The sequence below is a fragment of the Callospermophilus lateralis genome, chromosome 11 (genome assembly GCF_048772815.1).
Source record: "Callospermophilus lateralis isolate mCalLat2 chromosome 11, mCalLat2.hap1, whole genome shotgun sequence".
Lineage (NCBI taxonomy): Eukaryota > Metazoa > Chordata > Mammalia > Rodentia > Sciuridae > Callospermophilus > Callospermophilus lateralis.
Genome location: NC_135315.1, coordinates 57,880,080 through 57,899,521, shown reverse-complemented (window position 1 = coordinate 57,899,521; position 19,442 = coordinate 57,880,080).

Sequence of the window (19,442 nt, the reverse complement as noted above, 5' to 3'; positions counted from 1 at the left end):
ATGATAAACAAAAGTTAAAAGAATTTGCAGCTAGAAAACCAGCTCTTCAAAACATCCTCCGCAAAATATTACAGGAAGAGGAAATGGAAAATATCAATGAAAACCAACAGCGGGAGGTAGTACAGTAAAGGTGGGGGGGAATAATCAAAGAGGAAAACAAACCATGTTTAGTAACATAAATAAATAAATATGGCTGGAAGAACAACCCATATCTCAATAATAACTCTAAATGTTAATGGCTTAAACTCACCAATTAAGAGACACAGGCTAGCAGAATGGATCACTAAACAAGACCCAACAATATGCTGCCTTCAGGAGACGCATTTGATAGGAAAAGACATACATAGACTGAAGGTGAAAGGTTGGGAAAAATCATATCACTCATATGGACTTCGGAAACAAGCAGGAGTGTCCATACTCATTTCAAATAAAATAGATTTCAAGCCAAAGTTAATCAAAAGGGATGAAGAGGGACACTACATACTTCTCAAGGGAACCATACACCAACAAGACATAACAATCATAAATATATATGCCCCAAACAATGGTGCAGCTATGTTCATCAAACAAACTCTTCTCAAGTTCAAGAGTCTAATAGACCACCATACAATAATCATGGGAGACTTCAACACACCTCTCTCACCACTGGACAGATCTTCCAAACAAAAGTTGAATAAGGAAACTATAGAGCTCAATAACACAATTAATAACCTAGACTTAATTGACATATATAGAATATACCACCCAACATCAAGCAGTTACACTTTTTTCTCAGCAGCACATGGATCCTTCTCAAAAATAGATCATATATTATGTCACAGGGCAACTATTAGACAATATAAAGGAGTAGAGATAATACCATGCATATTATCTGATCATAATGGAATGAAATTGAAAATCAACGATAAAAGAAGTAAGGAAAAATCATGCATCCCTTGGAGAATGAACAATAGGTTACTGAATGATCAATGGGTTATAGAAGACATCAAGGAGGAAATTAAAAAATTCTTAGAGATAAATGAAAACACAGACACAACATATTGGAATCTATGGGACACATTGAAAGCAGTTCTAAGAGGAAAATTTATTGCTTGGAGTTCATTCCTTAAAAAAAGAAAAAACCAACAAATAAATGATCTAATACTTCAACTCAAAATCCTAGAAAAAGAAGAGCAAAACAACAGCAAAAGAAGTAGAAGACAAGAAATAATTAAAATCAGAGCTGAAATTAATGAAATCGAAATGAAAGAAACAATTGAAAAAATTGACAAAACTAAAAGTTGGTTCTTTGAAAAAATAAATAAAATCGACAGACCCTTAGCCACGCTAACAAAGAGAAGAAGAGAGAGAACTCAAATTACCAGCATACGGGATGAAAAAGGCAATATCACAACAGACACTTCAGAAATACAGAAGATTATCAGAAATTATTTTGAATCCTTATACTCCAATAAAATAGAAGATAGTGAAGGCATCGATAAATTTCTTAAGTCATATGATTTGCCCAGATTGAGTCAGGAGGATATTGACAACCTAAACAGACCAATATCAATTGAGGAAATAGAAGATACCATCAAAAGACTACCAACTAAGAAAAGCCCAGGACCGGATGGGTATACAGCAGAGTTTTTCAAAACCTTTAAAGAGGAATTAACACCAATACTTTTCAAGCTATTTCAGGAAATAGAAAAAGAGGGAGAACTTCCAAATGCATTCTATGAGGCCAACATCACCCTGATTCCTAAACCAGACAAAGACACTTCAAAGAAAGAAAACTACAGACCAATATCTCTAATGAACCTAGATGCAAAAATCCTCAATAAACTTCTGGCGAACCGGATACAAAAACATATCAAAAAAATTGTGCACCATGATCAGGTAGGATTTATCCCTGGGATGCAAGGTTGGTTCAATATACGGAAATCAATAAATGTTATTCACCACATCAACAGGCTTAAAAATAAGAACCATATGGTCATCTCGATAGATGCGGAAAAAGCATTCGACAAAGTACAGCATCCCTTTATGTTCAAAACTCTAGAAAAACTAGGGATAACAGGAACATACCTCAACATTGTAAAAGCAATCTATGCTAAGCCTCAGGCTAGCATCATTCTGAATGGAGAAAAACTGAAGGCATTCCCTCTAAAATCTGGAACAAGACAGGGATGCCCTCTCTCACCACTTCTGTTCAACATAGTTCTCGAATCACTGGCCAGAGCAATTAGACAGACGAAAGAAATTAAAGGCATAAAAATAGGAAAAGAAGAACTCAAATTATCACTATTTGCAGATGACATGATTCTATACCTAGCAGAACCAAAAGGGTCTACAAAGAAACTATTAGAGCTAATAAATGAATTCAGCAAAGTGGCAGGCTATAAAATCAACACGCATAAATCAAAGGCATTCCTGTATATCAGCGACAAATCCTCTGAAATGGAAATGAGGACAACCACCCCATTCACAATATCCTCAAAGAAAATAAAATACTTGGGAATCAACCTAACAAAAGAGGTGAAAGACTTATACAATGAAAACTACAGAACCCTAAAGAGAGAAATAGAAGAAGATCTTAGAAGGTGGAAAAATATACCCTGTTCATGGATAGGTAGAAGTAACATCATCAAAATGGCGATATTACCAAAAGTTCTCTATAGGTTTAATGCAATGCCAATCAAAATCCCAATGGCATTTCTTGTAGAAATAGAGAAAGCAATCATGAAATTCATATGGAAAAATAAAAGACCCAGAATAGCAAAAACAATGCTAAGCAGGAAGTGTGAATCAGGTGGTATAGCGATACCAAACTTCAAACTATACTACAGAGCAATAGTAACAAAAACAGCATGGTACTGGTACCAAAACAGGCAGGTGGACCAATGGTACAGAATAGAGGACACAGAAACCAATCCACAAAACTACAACTATCTTATATTTGATAAAGGGGCTAAAAGCATGAAATGGAAGAAGGATAGCATCTTCAACAAATGGTGTTGGGAAAACTGGAAATCCATATGCAACAAAATGAAACTGAATCCCTTTCTCTCGCCATGCACAAAAGTTAACTCAAAGTGGATCAAGGAACTTGATATCAAATCAGAGACATGGCGTCTGATAGAAGAAAAAGTTGGCCATGATCTACATACTGTGGGGTCGGGCTCCAAATTCCTCAATAGGACACCCATAGCACAACAGTTAATAACTAGAATCAACAAATGGGACTTACTCAAACTAAAAACTTTTTTCTCAGCAAAAGAAACAATAAGAGAGGTAAATAGGGAGCCTACTTCCTGGGAACAAATCTTTACTCCTCACACTTCAGACAGAGCCCTAATATCCAGAATATACAAAGAACTAAAAAAATTAGACAATGAGATAACGAATAACCCAATCAACAAATGGGCCAAGGACCTGAACAGAAATTTCTCAGAGGAGGACATACAATCAATCAACAAGTACATGAAAAAATGCTCACCATCTCTAGCAGTCAGAGAAATGCAAATCAAAACCACCCTAAGATACCATCTCACTCCAGTAAGATTGGCAGCCATTAGGAAGTCAAACAGCAACAAGTGCTGGCGAGGATGTGGGGAAAAGGGTACTCTTGTACATTGCTGGTGGGACTGCAAATTGGTGCGGCCAATTTGGAAAGCAGTATGGAGATTTCTTGGAAAGCTCGGAATGGAACCACCATTTGATCCAGCTATTCCACTACTCGGTCTATTCCCTAAAGACCTAAAAAGAGCACACTATAGGGACACTGCTACATCCATGTTCATAGCAGCACAATTCACAATAGCAAGACTGTGGAACCAACCTAGATGCCCTTCAATAGACGAATGGATAAAAAAAATGTGGCATTTATACACAATGGAGTATTACTCGGCATTAAGAAATGACAAAATCATAGAATTTGGAGGGAAATGGATGGCATTAGAGCAGATTATGCTAAGTGAAGCTAGCCAATCCCTTAAAAACAAATGCCAAATGTCTTCTTTGATATAAGGAGAGTAACTAAGAACAGAGTAGGGAAGAAGAGCATGAGAAGAAGATTAACATTAAACAGGGATGAGAGGTGGGAGGGAAAGGGAGAGAGAAGGGAAATTGCATGTAAATGGAAGGAGACCCTCAGGGGTATACAAAATTACATACAAGAGGAAGTGAGGGGAAAGGAGGGAAAATATAAGGGGGAGAAATGAATTACAGTAGAGGGGGTAGAGAGAGAAGAGGGGAGGGGAGGGGGGAGGGGGGATAGTAGAGAATAGGAAAGGCAGCAGAATACAACAGACTCCAGAATGGCAATATGTAAATCAATGGTTGTGCAACTGAAGTGATTCTGCAATCTGTATATGGGGTAAAAATGGGAGTTCATATCCCACTTGAATCAAAGTGTGAAATATGATATATCAAGAACTATGTAATGTTTTGAACAACCTACAATAAAAATTAATTAAAAAAAAAAAAAACCCTAGATGGATTTGGATTAAACAACACACACATACACTCTCGCATGTACACACACACACACACATATACACACACACAGAACTAAAAGAAAATATAAGAGAACTGGTTGGGTGGTTTTTATCTGTTAGTCACAAGATACCTTAGTCACAGTGGCTTAGCAAATAAAGGCTTTTACTTATGTCCTATCATAAGAATTGTTCATAAAGGGAATCTTCCTTTTTTTTATTTCAATTGATTTTATTTTTAAAATACATGACAGCAGAATGCATTACAATTCTTATTACACATATAGAGCACAATTTTTCATATCTTTGTTTATAAAGTATGTTTACATCAATTCATGTCTTTATACATGTACTTTTTTGCATTACAATTTTTTTTCAGATTTTTTTTTAAAATTTTTATTGTTGGTTGTTCAAAACATTACATAGTTCTTGATATATCATATTTCACACTTTGATTCAAGTGGGTTATGAACTCCCATTTTTACCCCGTATACAGATTGCAGAATCACATCGGTTACACATCCATTGATTTACATATTGCCATACTAGTGTCTGTTGTATTCTGCTGCCTTTCCTATCCTCTACTATCCCCCTCCCCCCTCCCCTCCCCTCTTCTCTCTCTACCCCCTCTATTGTAATTCATTTCTCCTCCTTGTATTTTTTTCCCTTTCCCCTCACTTACTCTTGTATGTAATTTTGTATACCCCTGAGGGTCTCCTTCCATTTCCATGCAATTTCCCTTCTCTCTCCCTTTCCCTCCCACCTCTCATCCCTGTTTAATATTAATCTTCTTCTCATGCTCTTCGTCCCTACTCTGTTCTTAGTTACTCTCCTTATATCAAAGAAGACATTTGGCATTTGTTTTTAAGGGATTGGCTAGCTTCACTTAGCATAATCTGCTCTAATGCCATCTATTTCCCTGCAAATTCTATGATTTTGTCATTTTTTAATGCAGAGTAATACTCCATTGTGTATAAATGCCACATTTTTTTTATTCATTCGTCTATTGAAGGGCATCTAGGTTGGTTCCACAGTCTTGCTATTGTGAATTGTGATGCTATGAACATCGAGGTAGCAGTGTCCCTGTAGTATGCTCTTTTTAGGTCTTTAGGGAATAGACCGAGTAGGGGAATAGCTGGTTCAAATGGTGGTTCCATTCCCAGCTTTCCAAGAAATCTCCATACTGCTTTCCAAATTGGCCGCACCAATTTGCAGTCCCACCAGCAATGTACAAGTGTACCCTTTTCCCCACATCCTCGCCAGCACTTGTTGTTGTTTGACTTCCTAATAGCTGCCAATCTTCCTGGAGTGAGATGGTATCTTAGGGTGGTTTTGATTTGCATTTCTCTGACTGCTAGAGATGGTGAGCATTTTTTCATGTACTTGTTGATTGATTGTATGTCCTCCTCTGAGAAGTGTCTGTTCAGGTCCTTGGCCCATTTGTTGATTGGGTTATTTGTTATCTTATTGTCTAATTTTTTGAGTTCTTTGTATACTCTGGATATTAGGGCTCTGTCTGAAGTGTGAGGAGTAAAGATTTGTTCCCAGGATGTAGGCTCCCTATTTACCTCTCTTATTGTTTCTTTTGCTGAGAAAAAACTTTTTAGTTTGAGTAAGTCCCATTTGTTGATTCTAGTTATTAACTCTTGTGCTATGGGTGTCCTATTGAGGAATTTGGAGCCCGACTCCATAGTATGTAGATCGTAGCCAACTTTTTCTTCTATCAGACGCCATGTCTCTGATTTGATATCAAGCTCCTTGATCCATTTTGAGTTAACTTTTGTGCATGGCAAGAGAAAAGGATTCAGTTTTATTTTGTTGCATATGGATTTCCAGTTTTCCCAGCACCATTTGTTGAAGATGCTATCCTTCTAACATTGCATGCTTTTAGCCCCTTTATCAAATATAAGATAGTTGTAATTTTGTGGATTGGTTTCTGTGTCCTCTATTCTGTACCATTGGTCCACCCCCCTGTTTTGGTACCAGTACCATGCTGTTTTTGTTACTATTGCTCTGTAGTATAGTTTGAAGTTTGGTATCGCTATACCACCTGATTCACACTTCCTGCTTAGCATTGTTTTTGCTATTCTGGGTCTTTTATTTTTCCATATGAATTTCATGATTGCTTTCTCTATTTCTACAAGAAATGCCGTTGGGATTTTGATTGGCATTGCATTAAACCTATAGAGAACTTTTGGTAATATCGCCATTTTGATGATGTTAGTTCTGCCTATCCATGAACAGGGTATATTTTTCCATCTTCTAAGATCTTCTTCTATTTCTCTCTTTAGGGTTCTGTAGTTTTCATTGTATAAGTCTTTCACCTCTTTTGTTAGGTTGATTCCCAAGTATTTTAGTTTTTTTGAGGATATTGTGAATGGAGTGGTTGTCCTCGTTTCCATTTCAGAGGATTTGTCCCTGATATATAGGAATGCCTTTGATTTATGCATGTTGATTTTATATCCTGCCACTTTGCTGAATTCATTTATTAGCTCTAATAGTTTCTTTGTAGACCCTTTTGGTTCTGCTAGGTATAGAATCATGTCATCTGCAAATAGTGATAATTTGAGTTCTTCTTTTCCTATTTTTATGCCTTTAATTTCTTTCGTCTGTCTAATTGCTCTGGCCAGTGTTTCGAGAACTATGTTGAACAGAAGTGGTGAGAGAGGGCATCCCTGTCTTGTTCCAGATTTTAGAGGGAATGCCTTCAATTTTTCTCCATTCAGAATGATGCTAGCCTGAGGCTTAGAATAGATTGCTTTAACAATATTGAGGTATGTTCCTGTTATCCCTAGTTTTTCTAGAATTTTGAACATAAAGGGATGCTGTACTTTGTCGAATGCTTTTTCTGCATCTATCGAGATGATCATATGGTTCTTATTTTTAAGCCTATTGACGTGGTGAATAACATTAATTGATTTCCGTATATTGAACCAGCCTTGCATCCCAGGGATAAATCCTACCTGATCATGGTGCACAATTTTTTTGATATGTTTTTGTATCCGGTTCGCCAGAAGTTTATTGAGGATTTTTGCATCTAGGTTCATTAGAGATATTGGTCTGTAGTTTTCTTTCTTTGAAGTGTCTTTGTCTGGTTTAGGAATCAGGGTGATGTTGGCCTCGTAGAATGAATTTGGAAGTTCTCCCTCTTTTTCTATTTCCTGAAATAGCTTGAAAAGTATTGGTATTAGTTCCTCTTTAAAGGTTTTGTAAAACTCTGCTGTATACCCATCCGGTCCTGGGCTTTTCTTAGTTGGTAGTCTTTTGATGGTTTCTTCTATTTCCTCAATTGATATTGGTCTGTTTAGGTTGTCAATATCCTCCTGACTCTATCTGGGCAGATCATATGACTTAAGAAATTTATCGATGCCTTCACTATCTTCTATTTTATTGGAGTATAAGGATTCAAAATAATTTCTGATTATCTTCTGTATTTCTGAAGTGTCTGTTGTGATATTGCCTTTTTCATCCCGTATGCTAGTAATTTGAGTTCTCTCTCTTCTTCTCTTCATTAGCATGGCTAAGGGTCTGTTGATTTTATTTATTTTTTCAAAGAACCAACTTTTAGTTTTGTCAATTTTTTCAATTGTTTCTTTTGTTTCGATTTCATTAATTTCAGCTCTGATTTTAATTATTTCTTGCCTTCTACTTCTTTTGCTGTTGTTTTGTTCTTCTTTTTATTTTTTATTTTTTAATGTTTTTTATTTTTTTAATTTTTTAATTTTTATTTTTTTTGCTCTTCTTTTTCTAGGATTTTGAGATGAAGTATTAGATCATTTATTTGTTGGTTTTTTCTTTTTTTAAGGAATGAACTCCAAGGAATGAATTTTCCTCTTAGAACTGCTTTCAATGTGTCCCATAGATTCTGATATGTTGTGTCTGTGTTTTCATTTATCTCTAAGAATTTTTTAATTTCCTCCTTGATGTCTTCTATAACCCATTGATCATTCAGTAACCTATTGTTCATTCTCCAACTGATGCATGATTTTTCCTTACTTCTTTTATCATTGATTTTCAGTTTCATTCCATTATGATCAGATAAGATGCATGCTATTATCTCTACTCCTTTATATTGTCTAAGAGTTGCCCTGTGACATAATATATGATCTATTTTTGAGAAGGATCCATGTGCTGCTGAGAAAAAAGTGTAACTGCTTGATGTTGGGTGGTATATTCTATATATGTCAATTAAGTCTAGGTTATTAATTGTGTTATTGAGTTCTATAGTTTCCTTATTCAACTTTTGTTTGGAAGATCTGTCCAGTGGTGAGAGATGTGTGTTGAAGTCTCCCATGATTATTGTATGGTGGTCTATTAGACTCTTGAACTTGAGAAGAGTTTGTTTGATGAACATAGCTGCACCATTGTTTGGGGCATATATATTTATGATTGTTATGTCTTGTTGGTGTATGGTTCCCTTGAGCAGTATGTAGTGTCCCTCTTTATCCCTTTTGATTACCTTTGGCTTGAAATCTGTTTTATTTGATATGAGTATGGACACTCCTGCTTGTTTCCAAAGTCCATATGAGTGATATGATTTTTCCCAACCTTTCACCTTCAGTCTATGTATGTCTTTTCCTATCAAATGCATCTCCTGAAGGCAGCATATTGTTGGGTCTTGTTTTGTGATCCATTCTACTAGCCTGTGTCTCTTAATTGGTGAGTTTAAGCCCTTAACATTTAGGGTTATTATTGAGATATGGGTTGTTCTTCCAGCCATATTTGTTTATTTATGTTACTTAACATGGTTTGTTTTCCTCTTTGATTACTTTTCCCCCCTTTACTGTACTACCTCCCACTGTTGGTTTTTATTGATATTTTCCATTTCCTCTTCCTGTAATATTTTGCCGAGGATGTTTTGAAGAGATGGTTTTCTAGCTGCAAATTCTTTTAACTTTTGTTTATCATGGAAGGTTTTAATTTCATCTTCCATCCTGAAGCTTAATTTCGCTGGATACACAATTCTTGGTTGGAACCCATTTTCTTTCAGTGTTTGAAATATGTTATTCCAGGATCTTCTAGCTTTCAGAGTCTGTGTTGAAAGATCAGCTTTTATCCTGATTGGTTTACCCCTAAATGTAATTTGCTTCCTTTCTCTTGTAGCTTTTAAAATTCTCTCCTTATTCTGTCTATTGGGCAATTTCATTATAATGTGTCTAGGTGTGGATCTCTTATGATTTTGCACATTCGGCGTCCTGTAGGCTTCTAGGATTTGGGATTCTGTCTCATTCTTCAAGTCTGGGAAGTTTTCTCATATTATTTCATTGAATAGATTGCTCATTCCTTTGGTTTGGACCTCTATACCTTCCTGTATCCCAATGACTCTTAAGTTTAGTCTCTTTATGTTATCCCATATTTCTTGGATGTTCTGCTCATGGTTTCTTAACAGTCTTGCTGAGCTGTCTATGTTCTTTTCAAGTTGAAATACTTTGTCTTTATTGTCTGATGTTCTATCTTCTAAGTGTTCTACTCTGCTGGTAGTATTCTCAATTGAGTTTTTAAGTTGGTTTATTGCTTCCTGCATTTCTAGGATTTCTGTTTGTTTATTTTTTATAACCTCTATCTCCCTGTATAGTTGATCTTTTGCTTCTTGGATTTGTTTATGTAATTCATTGTTGAAGTGATCTTTCATTGTCTGATTTTGCTGTCTAATGTCTTCCTTGAGACTCCAGATCATCTGAAGCATGTATATCCTGAATTCTTTATCTGACATTCCATCTGCTGCAGCTATTACCTCTTCTAAAGTTGAGTTGACCTGCATTGCTTGTGGTCCTTTCTTTCCTTGTCTTTTCATACTGCTCACGTTTCTTTCTGCTTTGTGAAACTGTTGTGTTATTGAATTTTCCACCTATATATTTATATTGCTCTTGTATAGTTGCAAAGTCTCCCTTGCAGGGGCGGGCGGCGGCTGTGCTCCTCCTCCAATTGGGGTGATCTGTCTACCACGCTAATGGGCTTCTGGGCCCGTTCTGCTGGTCGGTTGCAGGTCTGCCTACCTTGCAGGCGTGGGCGGCCGCTCTGCTCTGCCCTTACTCCAATTGGGGTGACGTGTCTACCATGCCAGCAGGTCCCTGGGCCTGTTCCAGGCACCGGCGGCGGCTTTGCTCTGTCCCTACTCCAATTGGGGTGACGTGTCCACCATGCCGGCAGGCCGCTGGGCCTGTTCCACTCGGTTGCAGGTCTGCCTACCTCGTGGGCACGGGCGGCGGCTCTGCTCTGCCCCTACTCCATTTGGGGTGATGTGACTACCACGCCGCCGGACCTGTTCCAGGTGCGGGAGGCGGCTCTGCTCTGCCCCTACTCCAATTGGGGTGATATGTCTACCATGCCGGCAGGCCGCTGGGCCTGTTCCTGGGAATCTTACTTTGATTCAGGGGTCCAAGAGACTTTCCATCCTTTGACCCTACTGTCCTGATTAGTTGACTTTTTGTCCTCAGTCACATCCTCTCATGGAAACAATGTGGCTGCCATAGCTCAAAGTATCCTCTTTACATGGGAATTAACTCCAAAAACAGACAGGAAGGAAGTAGCCAGGATTGTAGGACGGCACTCCTCTCTAGGTCTCTCACTTTATAAGAGAGGGAAATATTTCCCCATAGCCCCCCAAATTAGTCTCTCTTCTCTCATTGGCCAGTACTGTCTCACATGATCACTTCAGCTTCCAGGGAAGAAGGAAAAGTAATAATCTAGCACTTTAAGCTTCTGAAAAGAGGGATGACTTAGAGATTAAATGAGAGGGAAGTGGTGAATTCAAAAATTCAATAGCACAATGATTGTTTTTAAGTAGAAAGTCTTATTAAACATACAATGTTTGTTACATAAAAAAAGACCCAACTTCAAAAATATTAAACACTCTATTGTCTTATAAAAAACTATGAAGGGGATTTTGGTTTTTATCAAAAAAGAAACAACAAAAAATCAACATCATATAAATTAAATAACACATTGATAAAATACATTTGAAACATATGACACCAAAATCAATTAGAATCCATTGAGATGGCTGAAAATTTTAATCTCTTTGTATTTCTCGCCCTTCTTTTCTTATGACTTATTTTAATGAATCGTTTATTTTAACATAACCCTTTGAAGTTGTATGGAGGGAATACATAGAGAAAGAAACAACAAATGTTCATCTTTTTCTGTTTTTATTATTATTATTGTTATTTTTTTAAACAAATCCAAAGGGGAGGCCTGAGGGAAACCTAGAATAACGTTTAACAACAGATCAAAAAATACTCTGGAGGAACCAGTCTGCCTTGGCATGCTCAAAGTCGGTCTTGTGTGGAGAGGGAGCAGAATGGGGGACATGGGCCTTGGCCTTCATGGACCTTGGGGGAGTTTGGGAACAGAGTCCTAGCTGGGGTTACCATGGCTGAGGAGCATGGTCAGCCTCTGTGGGCAGCACCTGTGAGTCTTGGGGGAGGCAAGCTGTCTCTCGTAGACCATTCCTCACCCTCCCAATGAACACAGCACTGAGGAGCTTCCAGTTTGGGGGCGGGGCTGACATGCTTCTTGTTGCTGTGAGCTGAGGGCTTCCTTCTACAGTTGCCTGTACATGAACTACTCATTTCCAGCCCAAGAAGCTAGCCCAGGCCTCCTGACTTAGTCCACCCATCCAAATTGCCCTACATGCCCAACTCTCAGTCTGCTACCCTTTTGAACACCCCCCAGATACTTATTCAATCTCCTGAAACTGGCAGGAGGAGTCATTGGCACCTGGCAGAGCAGAGATGGTTTAGAAAGCAGTGCCCCAACACCTGAGCTTGGGTGGAAATGGACAGTGGTGAGAGTTGTGAAATATTCCCCGAACAGCTGGAATGTTAGGTCAAACCTTGTCAACATCAAGAAGAAAAATCAATTTCCTGATAGTGTTTATTTAGTCGTTTCACTTGATGTAGTTATTTCTCAACCTTTTGAAACCCATGTCCACATTTGATAAATACAATGCTTTTTTCCAACCCCACTTCTCAGGTTAGGATAAATCCCCGTGTCTTAAAATCAATCAGAGGCAGCTGATCGTCTTCGCTGCTGTATTAAAGAATAATATTTGGTTGAGTTTCACTTTCTGTAGTTTGTAAGACGGAGTCCGTTGCATTTTTCAGCTCTGAATCATTTTCAAAGCATAAATGTACACTCACCTCTCAAGAATAAATCAACGCTGGAGCACGTGTGTGTACTCGGAAAGACACACACACACACACACACACACACATATTCACACATTTTCACATTTGAGATAGAAGCTGAGATGAGAAAATTCGTGTTTTAGTATTATGTTGAGGATAATTAATTGTTAATAGCACTCACACAGACATTTTATAAAAGGCCAGCAATAGGACTAAGTGGCTACTTATTGATCACTTTAATATTTTTGAGAACCAAATCTCTAAGCTCCTGGACAAGTAGGCACTTTAGTTCAAATGGGAAAGTAAAAATACTGCTGTTTGGAAACCCAGTGGCTGTCACGGACAAGGGTCTTGATGATGGGAAGGGAAACCCCATGCAATTAATATGCTGAAGGCCACACAGAGAAAGTGTCGGATCTGCGCCCTCTGAGCCTGGAACTCTGACCCACAGTGGGCAGCATGCATTATGTTGGCAGGGAAGGTGATGCCTAGAGGCTGAAAGAAGCAAACTTATCATGCCACTGTCTTCATAGCCTGCTGATGAAGAAGGACAGGCTCAGGCCTTCCAGAAGGCAAGAGAGCTGGATCCTTCTCTCCAAAATCTGAGGTAATGAAAGCACAAGGTCAGCAGAGTGGCTGAGCAATGAGTCTGCTAGGCCAACAGCCCTGGCACTGTCCAGAGAAGGCTGGATGGTGAAATCCAGGTTTGTCTGGAATGTTATTCTTTCTCTGATGCCTGAGTAGAAACATGTCTCGAAGACAAAAAAAAAAAAAAAAAAAGCTGAGGTCATTTGCAGACAGAGCTGACAGATTTGTAGCCATCTGACAAAAAGCCATCATTTGGTTGCTTCAGGGGATGAAACCTGGTGCCCAGAGAGTATGAGCAAATTGCCCAAGGCCACAAGACCAGTAAGGGAGAAACTTCCAAACCAGGTTCTTCTCAGTTGAAGACGGTCAATAAGATGGTTTACCAAGACTTATCAGCCTGGACAAGTGCAATGGGAAAGACTTCTTCCCCCGTTCCTTCCAGGGAAGAGAATTTTTCATAGGATAACCACCTTCTGTGGATGCTTGGCTCCCTTGCCTTTGGAGAGATAAGGTGACTTCACATGATTGGCAAGTTTGAAAATATTACCAGGGCACTGTCTACAGATAGCCAGAGTTCTTTATCACTAAGTCTTACTGATCATGAACCCTGGCCATCTTGCAGGTTGAGGGAGAGATCAACCTCGTCTACCACTAGGCAGCTTAATTCTGAGATTTATTCTGAGCTCTCATACTAAGAAATATCCTCTAATTTAGCCTCCAGTGATAATAACAGTGGTTTTTTTGGTCCTTCTATTTAACCTTTATTATATTTCTCAACTGGTTTAGTACCAAGGTAGAAGGAGGGGACCATATATATTGGGGCCCCCTTTGGAGATGCCAAAGATACACTGTCTTGGTGACACCACTTTGATTGTAGGCTGAATTCAAATATAGTAGCACCTTCCTCTCTCTCTCTCTCTCTCTCTCTCTCTCTCTCTCTCTCTGTTTTAGTGATTTCAACTACCAATAGTCAACTGCAGCCTAAACATATTGTATAGAATATTCCATATTGTATAGAAGATTGTATAGAATATTCACGTTTTAAATTGCATGCTGTTCTAAATTGCATTATAAAACCTCAAGTTATACCCAAGCTGTGAATTTTCTTTCTTTAGTGTGTCCATACTGTATACACTACCTGCTCAATAGTCACTTAGAAGCCATTTTGGTTATCAAATCAATTGCTGCTGTATCTCAGTGCTTATATATAGGGTTAAGTACTATCTGTGGTTTCAGTCATCCACTGAGGATCTTGGCTGTCCCCTGTGGAGAAGAACCTGGAAAGAACAATTTTAGGGGAAGAAAAGTTTATTTAGGGGCTTATGGTTTCAGAGATCGCAATTCACAGTGGAGAAGGGTTGGGACTAATGTAACGGAAATGCATGTTCTTATTGGGACATTTTACCACAAAAGAATATGGCCATGTACACTATGGCCTAGATCATTAAAGAAGATGGAAATGAGCGATGTGATGGGTAACATTGGAAATGGAGCCTCCTGTTCTCCTGCAGACAAAGCAACATGGTATCAAATGCACATCAGTGTTACCCACAATCTTTCTGTTATTTCTCCAGGGTAGGGTGACTGTTAGGGCAGTGTGGCCACTGTTTCTAGCAAAGAACAGTTTCTGGTTATGATGGCCCTCTCTGTCAAGAAATTCTGACCTTATTATCAAAAACATCTATTTTGGCTGAACTGGATACTGGGATGCATGTGCTCTGGGTGGAGTCCTCTGTCACTCCTTCCCCATTGTTTCCATTTTTCTTTAAATCTTAGAAAAGACATTGTCCAGTCAATCTTTGCCTCCATCAATTTATATGTAAGCAGAAGAATCGCCTTCCATAAAGGAACATCATCCCTATTGTGCTTAGGTTATAAAAATGCACCAGATGTATCTGGGGTTATGATATTCACAGTCCAGTTACATGAAGGAACAATGGTCCTAGGGAGGTAATTTACACACTGGTCAGTGAAGCCAGGCTTAGTGACACAATGTGTCGGGGTTCAAAACTCGTTCCCAGCACAGTACTGGTACCGAAGGACCATGTCGTTTCCATCCCATGAATGGGGACATGTTTTAGACAGCTTTTTTTTTTTCACTATTATGGCTAAAGAACCTGGAAAGAACAATTTTAGGGGAAGAAAAGTTTATTGAGGGGCTTATGGTTTCAGAGGTCGCAGTTCATAGATAGCCGGCTCCATTCCTTGGGGCTTGAGGTGAGGCAGAACATCATGGTGGAAGATGGCAGAGGGAAGCCACTCATATGATGATCAGGAAGCAGAGAGACACTCCACTGGCCAAATACGAAATATATACCCCAAAGCCACACCCCAATGCCCACCTCTTCCAGCCATCCTCTACCTACCTTCAGTTATCACTCAGCTAACCCCATCAAGAGGTTCGTTTACTAATTTGGGTTAAGGCTCTCATAATCCAAACATTTCGCCTCTAAACCTTCTTGCATTGTCTCACACGTGAGCTTTATGGGGACGTCTCACATCCGAGCCTTAATAGGACACCAGAACTCTCGATTCACCAATGGCTGGACTGCAAAAGAATCTGATGCAAAGAGGTCAGGGAGAGTGATTGGAGTGGGTGTAGGAGATGCAGCGTTGGAGGATTGAGAGCCTCAGGTAGCAGCAATGTGAGTGATTAGTCATTCATTCATTCAATTCACTCATTTCACAAATAGTTATTGGGGACCAGAGCAGTGTTCATAGGCCTGGAACAGTAGACAAGAGGACATCCTTTCATAGAATTTACAATCTAATGGGAGGATTCAGACTTCGGATAAGGATATATGCATCAAAGACATAGACATAGGTGTGAGAGTGGTTCTTAATACTGATACCTCTAGGGAAGCTTTCAACTGTGAAGAGTTGGGAATTCCTGCTGGTACAGAGTGTGGTCCCCAGGGCCCATTGTAATTTGACCTAAATATTGATGGGCGTTCCCTGGCACTTAGGGGCTTGGGGAGTTCCCCATCTGCAGGGTCCCTTAGCCTCTCACTGTGTGTTTCTTAGTTCTGATCAATCATTTTGTAAAAGTGCACTCATGGGTTTAATCGCCTGCATTTGTTTTGCTTTACATTTTGTTTTTCTTTCTTGCTTTAACTCTTCTGTCTCCCTCTCCCCTCCTTCTTAGCCTATTTATAACTTTTGGGTGTCAGTTTTGCACTTAAATCTGGAACACTGGAGGTGGAACGTCACTGTGTTCTGACACCCAGGTGATAAGAGGTGCCCAGCCTTGCGCCCTTTTGTTATTTTCACCAGTTAAGCATCTGCCTGTCCCTCAGAGAGGTGAGCTCAGGTTTCACGAAGATGTGGCTCCCTTGTGGGTCTTTGGCTTGCTACTTGCTACAGGCCCATGCCTACTCTGTTCCATTTCCTTCCTCACAGTTCTCAGGATGCTTGAAGTTTGGGAAGTGATTGTTTCTACATAGGAAATCTCTGGAGGCTCAGCCACTGTCTTAGGTAGCCATGCATTTAACTGGTGTTCTTGAGGGCATTTGATTATGCCCCCTAGTATTTGAAAAGGAACGGTGCTTAATGCTCAAAGTTTTAAACACATTAAATTTAACAGAATTTAATTGAGTAAAGAGTGATTTCATAAATCAGGAAACCCTTAGACCCAATTCATAAAACTTCACTTTGCAAACGGGCAGGAAGTATTTATGAACAGAAAGCCTAAGTGAGGTAGAGAGATAGCTTGATCTTGATCAATTATAGCTGGGTTTGCCTTATTGGGCGTGGTCTACTCAGTTGGCCACTAGTTATTGGCTTAAACTCAACTGCTGTGATCGCCTGACACTTAGCCAGTTGTTACAAAACAATCTTAGAGTTTTCCCTCTGCACCCATGGGTTCTGTATGCATGATCTCAATCAACCACAGATGCAAAATATTGTAAAATATTGCACCTGGGTTGGGGCCGTAGCTCAGTGGCAAAGCACTTGTCTAGCATGAGTGAGGCACTGGGCTCGATCCTCAGCACCACATAAAAAATGACAAAATAAAATAAAGGCATTCTGTCCATCCATAACTACAAAAAGTTTTTTAAAAAATATTGCACCTGTACTGAATACAAATGGAATTTTTTTTCTTGTCATTCTTCCCTAAACAACGTAGTACAACAACTATTTAAGAGTATTTGCATCATGTTAGGTATTACACACAATCTAGAGTTGATTTAAAGTTACAGTCATTCTTCAGTATTCATGAGGGACTGGTTCCAGGATAATACTAGGATCCCAAAGTCCCAGGATGCTCAAGTACTTTTTATATAATATATATATATATATATATATATATATATATATATATATATATATATATACATATATATATGCTATGTGTGTATAGCATTCACATACAACCTACATAAAATTGCCCTGTATACTTTGAATCATCTTTAGATTACTTATAATATAATGTCAATGCTGTGTAAATAGTTGTTACACTATATTCTTTAGACAGTAATGACAAGAAAAACAGGTTTGTACATGTTGACTGCTGTTACAGGGTTTTAAAATATCTTTTCCATCTGTGGTTGGTTGAATTTGTGGATGCAGAATCCATGGATTGAAAGGGTTAACTGTGCATGACAGGCTGCATATAGGTTATATGCAAATACTACAGTTTTATATAAAGGACTTGAGCATCCATGGATTTCAGCATTTGAGAAGATTCTGGAACTAATACCCTATGGATACCAAGGACTGGCTGACTGTACTCCTAAGTTAAGTCTCTAATTTGTTTATGTACTAAATTGGGTTGTAGTTCATTAAATAGGGACTCAAGGTACCCAGGCAGCCTCAGACCACATGCAGTTTAACAGTAAGCTGAAGCTTGGCTACTTTCTAAGTAGCCCAGTGTCTGCTCTGTTGTCTCACTCTAACCTTGTCCTTGCTCCTGAGGGTCTCTGAGTTTGCTTGAGGGATGGGAAGTGATTGTTTCCACATAGGAAATCTCTGAAGGCTCAGCCACTGTCTTAGGTAGCCATGCATTTTATTTGGAGTTGCAGAGACTCACCCAAAATTCCACCATGACAGTTAATGATTGAGGTGAGAGGAGAGTTTGCTTTTTCCTCTGTGCTTTTCCTACCATTTCCCCCACTTCTTGAAGCTTTGGCAAGTAAGGCCTCACACAAAATGTAGGAGCCTCTGCCAGAGCCCATTGTGAAGAGCAGTGGAGATCTGGTTGCTGTTCTGGCCCACGCAAGCACATTGTGGGTCCTTGGTCAAGTTCTTTGTTCCAAGACTCTCTTCCATACTGCCCAGTGACCCTGTTAAAAGCCCCTTCCTATGATAGCTGCTATCAGTCCATGGGTGATTCACCAATGATTGTGCATAATGATCTCCTAAGTTAAACCCTTGTGCTGTGGCTGTGGATGGAGATACAGGTTCCGAAAATTTGCTACTCAAAGTTATGGAGCCAGTAACAGAAGATATTTTAAGCAGTGTTTGCCATCTAAGAAACAAGACACTGGCCCTCTTTTGAGCAATTTCAGCATTGGCTTACTTCTTTTTTTGTTTTTAAATATTTATTTTTTAGTTGAAGTCAGACACAATATATTTATTTATATGCGGTGCTGAGGATCGAACCCAGGGTCTTGCACGTGCTAGACAAGTGCACTACTGCTGAGCCACAGCCCATTTAGCTTACTTCTTAGACCAGTTATCAGTTGCTACTGATAATTGGAGCAAACAAGGGGTAAAACCTGGACTTGGTGTTTCCCAGAACAACCAGTTCAGAAAGTTCTAGTAAATACATGACTGCAACTTATCTATATGACCTAGTAGTTCCCTTTTGAAAAGAGATGCATTGTGGAAATTCATGGAATGCACTTTTTATTGTCTCATCTTTCTATATCAGGTAACTACCAAATGGTTGCCATAAAGTTAATTCTGCCTCCTCCCCCTTCCTATGGAGTGGGCAAATATTGGTACATTGAGGGAGGAGAGATCTGTGAGTGGCTGAGACTCCCGCCCCCACACCCCACCTCACTAACTCAGTGTGTTTCATCCCTTGGATCACAATTTCCTCATCCATAGAACGTGGGAATTGGGTTCTTTCAATCCCTACAACTTTCTAAGTGATGTTACTGCTTTATCCCAGCTCAATGGAATCAATTAACATTTGCTCTTGCAAAATGAGCCCTCTACTCTCTGTGATCCCTCACACGGGAAGTTTAAATATTCCTGCTAAGATAACAAAGTCCAAAAAGAAGCTACTCCTTGTAACAATCAAGAA